A 4,760-nucleotide genomic window follows, 5' to 3' on the forward strand; every position below is an offset into this window, starting at 1 on the left:
GGCGGCGGCGGCTCCGCGGCCCGCGCGGTCCCCGGCGGGGAGATGCTGGCGCGCGCCGCAGCCTCTCGCCCCATCCCGGGCCCCGGCGGCGGCGGCGGCGGGCGCCGGGCATCGCGGGCGGCGCGGCCGGTCCCGCCCCCGCCCCCTCCCGTCCCGGGGCCCGGCCGGCCGCCTGGTGCACCCGCGCCGCGGCGCCCCGAGCGGACGGGCGCAGGGGGCGCGGGGGGCGCGCGGGGGCGCAGGCGAGGCCGGCGCGGCGCGCAGAGGTGCCCGCTCCGCCCCGCCCGCCGCCCCCGCCCCTCGGCCGCGGCGCCGCCGCCCGCGCGTGTGTGCGCGTGTGTGCGCGTGAGTGTGTGCGCGTGTGTGTGCGCGTGTGCGCGCCGCCTGTGCCCGTGCTGCGCCGGCCCACGGCCCGGTGCGTCCTGCGCGGGTGTGTGCGGGGAGGCGGGGCGCGTTGCGGCGGCGCGTGCCCCGGCCGTGTGTCCGCCCGCGTGTGCCTGCGTGTGTGCGGCGCGTCTGCAGCGCGCTCTGTTCCCGCGCGTGCTGCGCCCATGTGTGCTCAGGTGTGTGCGTGGATCCAGAAGGCGTGACTGGGGCACACATCTGTGACCCGTGCACAGGCCTCTAGGGCTTGTGCGCGCCTGGCTCTGAGCGAGTGTGATTGGGTGGACACGCGCGTGGCAGTGCAGAGGCCCGGTCCTGTATTGTGCAGAGCACGGCCCATGACCATGGCCACCCCGCTCTGTGCAGGCCGGTCCCCAGTGTGCGCAGACCCAAGGCCCAGGAGCTCTTTTTGTTGCTCATCCTTCCAGCACTTTCCCTCATGCATCTGCCCCAGGCCTGGTGCCGACCCTGGGACCTGCTGTTCCAGGGGTGAACCTGTGGCCCCCACTCCCTACCCCTCTGTGGGCCCTCAATCCCTGTCTCTACCCACCTCTTGCGCCTCCTCTCCTGCCATCTGGCCATCACTAGTGGCTCCCCAAGCACCCGCTATTTCACACCGTGGCTCCTCATGCTCAGGCCACCAAGGCGCCCTCCACGTGTTTCCCGCCCTTCCAACGGTTCCTGCCACTCTGCAAATGCGTCCTACAGGGCACTCTGGGTACCCAGCAAGCATGTTCCCAGCCATTAGGGAAGGTGGCGGGAGGGTGGGTGGGCACAGAGGCACCTCAAGACTAGGTTCCAATAAATGCCCTCAAGAGTGGTCCTAGGCTTTCTCTGGGCACCTGGAGCTGCCTCCAGCCAGTCTTCCCACTCCTGGTGCCCCTGGCCCGCCTCCGTCATCCTTGCCCAGCAGAGCGACACTTCCCCGACATGCACAGGAGCGAGTCACTCCCCCCGAACACTCTGGTTGCCGCCTGCCCCTCTCCTAAGCTCAGCCCTTGTGCAGGGCAGGAGGCCTGGTCACCGGGCCCTGCCCCTCCTGCCTCCACACCCCCACACTGCCCGCCTCTCCCAGACCCTCCCTCACACAAGGGTGAAGACTTTTTTGCTTGGGCCAGTCAGTAATTATTTCAGACTTTGCTACCCACAGGCTTGTTCTCTGAGCTACGCAGCTCTGCCATCGGAGCATGAAATCAGCCACAGACAATAGGTGAAGAATGGGCACGACTATGTTCCAATAAAACTTTATTTATGGACACTATCATGCCATTTCAATATAATTTCCACCAGTCAAAAACCATTATTCTCCTTTTGACTTTTTTCCAGCCATTTAAGCATGGAAAACCCGTTCCTCGCTGGCCCGGCTCTAAGCCATTCCCTGGGATCACCTGTTTCAGGTGCTGTTGCTCCCCCAAGTCCCATTTATTCTACCCCCCAAAATATCAGCCTCCTCTTCTCCCCCACCTGCCTCTCCAGCCCCCCTCTGCCCTTCTCTTTCTGCCCTCACTACTGCTCGCACATACACCCCCACCGTACTCTCCCCACGCTCTGCCCGGGCACACCTGCCATCTGGAAAAGAACATCAGAGACCCTTCCAGGCCCCCGACTTCCCCAGGAGAATCTGCCCTCCCTCCCGGCCTCCTGCAGCAAATTGAGCTCCCTTGGCCATGAGATAAGCACTATTGTAGGACAGGCTTCCCCAATGGACTTGTCCTGAGTATCCCAGAAACCCCCACACTGCCCCCTGACCTTCAAATGCAGCCCCCCCACTTTCATAGCATGCAGCAAAGCGGAGGTGAAGTAACGAGCCCACGGTGAGCAGGCTGGGAAGCCCAGGAGCTGGGACTCACACCCATGTCTGTGGGCTTTCTCATTCTCCACTCTCCTAGCACATAGTAGGCATTCATCTCTCACCCAGTGGGTGCCCTTTCTGCAGGTGGCCAGCTCTGTTCCCCCCCAAAGACGTGAGCCTCCCCCGCAAGCCGTCTGCCCCAAATAGACCATATTACCCTTTGAAATTTTGTGATTCTTTTGAGTGATTAGACAATGACCACACGGAGGGCGAACTTGAAACGTCCTGAGGGTGTTGGTTGGGAAGGAAGCTTCCACGCCTAGCCCGGCCATCTCTGGTATCCCTCTAAGGAGGGACTTGACCCTGGTCACATTTCTCCTGCCCAGCGCTCTTGATGTGAAGCCATGTTTTTGGACCGAAAACAAGCCCATTACACTGACAGCTCGACTCCTTTTTTAAAAGTAGGGTCTTGGGGCCTCCCTGGTGGTGCAGGCGGGTGAGCACCGCACTGTGAAGCTGTCTGCAGCCTCTGCAGTGCAGGTTCGATCCCGGCCGGCCAGCAAGAATCCCACATGGCACAGCAGACCTCTCCTGTCTCGCCCGCTGCTCCCCTCAGCAGTGTGTTTCATCAGTCTGCCTGTTCTGTTCCCCGCTCTGTCTCTGGTGAATCCTCTCACCCTCCCATGCATCTGGCCTGTACCCCGGTTCTTGTATAAATAAATAAATCTTTTAAAAAACAAAAATAAAATAAAATAAAATAAAATGGGGTCTTGGCCTTGCCCTCCCCACAGGCAGGGTGGGAAGACAGGACTGATGGAGAGGGTGGAAATGCGTGGGGGTGACCAGGCTCAGGAGCAGAGAGATATGGGGTTTTGTGCAAGTTTAAGTTTAACTCAGTGTCCTCGTCTGTGAAACGGGAGTAAGGAAGCCTCCTCAGGCTGCTCGGAGGGCTACAGGGGTCCCTGCACACGAGGTGCCCTCCCAGGGCTGGCCGGCCAGTGGTCTTATTGGGCACCATGATGGCAGGGCCACTGGCTCCTGAGTGCTGAGTATAGGGCTGGGCACATAGTAGGGGCTCAAGAAATATTTGCAGGAAAGAAAAGTGGGTGAATGAATGAATGAATGAATGCCATCTGTGTGCACTCTACCTGCCCTTAACCAGAGTGACTGTCTATCTTGGTCAGCCTGAAAATGGCCACACTGGGAAAGTAAGTCTCCGAGGCCCTGCCTCCGGGAGCTAGGCTGGCACCCTCTTAAGGTACCCCACCCACCCGTGGGTGCTTTTAGACCCAGGCAGGGGGAGGCAGCCCCCCTGCCCCAGGGCAGTTGTGGGGAGAAACAAGAGAGAAAGGCCCTTCCTGCCCAGAGCTGCTGTGGGGCCCTGCATGCTCCATCCTCCCCCACGCAGGCCTTTGTGCTGCTGAACTTTCCGGATTCCCGAGCTTCCTGGGAGGTCACAGGGGAGTCGGCCTGCTGGGGGCATTCTGGGCAAAGCCCTCCCAGACTGTTGGGACAAGCGCCTGCCCAACAGATAACAAGTGACTTACTTGTCAGTCATGAGGAGACCCTGGCAGAACGGGGCGCACTGGTGGCCCCTCTCCACCTGCTCGGTTCAGGCCCTGCAGCTCCAGAAGCCTGCTCTGAGCAGCCCCAGGTCCTTTTCCCGCCAGCTTCCTCCCGGCTCCCCCACCCAGCATTGTAGACAACTGCACACAGTAGGTGCTCGGCGGCAGTGTGATTAAGACTGGGTTCTAGGGCCTCCCTGGTGGCGCAAAGGGTTAAGCACCGCACTGTGAAGCTATCTGCAGCCTCTGCAACATGAGTTCGATCCCTGGCCAGCCAGGGAGCAACCCTCATGGCGCAGCAGACCTCTCCTGTCTCCCCTGCTGCTCCCCTCAGCAGTGTATTTCAGTCAATCCACCTGTTCTGCTCCCCACTCTGTCTCTGGTGAATCTTCTCACCCCACACACCTCTGGCGGGTAACCCCAGGTCTTGTATGCATAAATAAATAAGTCTCAAAAAAAAAAGACTGATTCTAGCCCAGCTCCCCCGTGTGTTCCACTGGCCATCCTGAGCCTCAGCTTCCTCATCTGTAAAGTGGGGTGATCACGGCCCTGACATCGTCTTGGTATCAGCGGAGTCTAGACCTCTCTCTCCCTCCTCTCCTACCCCTGACTGCTTCACTCCCAATCTGAGCCTCGCAAGGGGGTGTGGGGACCGCAGGGGCTCTTACAGGCGGCCCCTCCTCTGGGGCGGGCGGCCTGCCTGGGTTGCCCCGCCTGGGTTGCCCCGGGAGCCTACAGCAGAGGAAAGCCCAGATACAAGATGAGCCCGCCCCACGGTGTCACCTTTCATCCTCAGTCCCCTTTCACCCGGCCCATTTGGCCCTGAGAACAGTCGCTAGGCCTGTTGTCCCTCTGGCAGCTGCGGGCGGGCCCACATTCCACTCTCCGGCATCTCCCAGTGGCCCGGGGCTCCAGGTGAGCAGTCCTCTGACTTGCTGAGCACCCCCTCCCCCAGACCTGCTGCCGCCCTGGGGCAGCGAGCTGGCCTCACCCATAGGAGGGACGTGAGGGCTGGCCCG

Source organism: Talpa occidentalis, unplaced genomic scaffold, assembly GCF_014898055.3.
Source record: "Talpa occidentalis isolate TD23 unplaced genomic scaffold, MPIMG_talOcc4v2.1 talOcc4.16, whole genome shotgun sequence".
Lineage (NCBI taxonomy): Eukaryota > Metazoa > Chordata > Mammalia > Eulipotyphla > Talpidae > Talpa > Talpa occidentalis.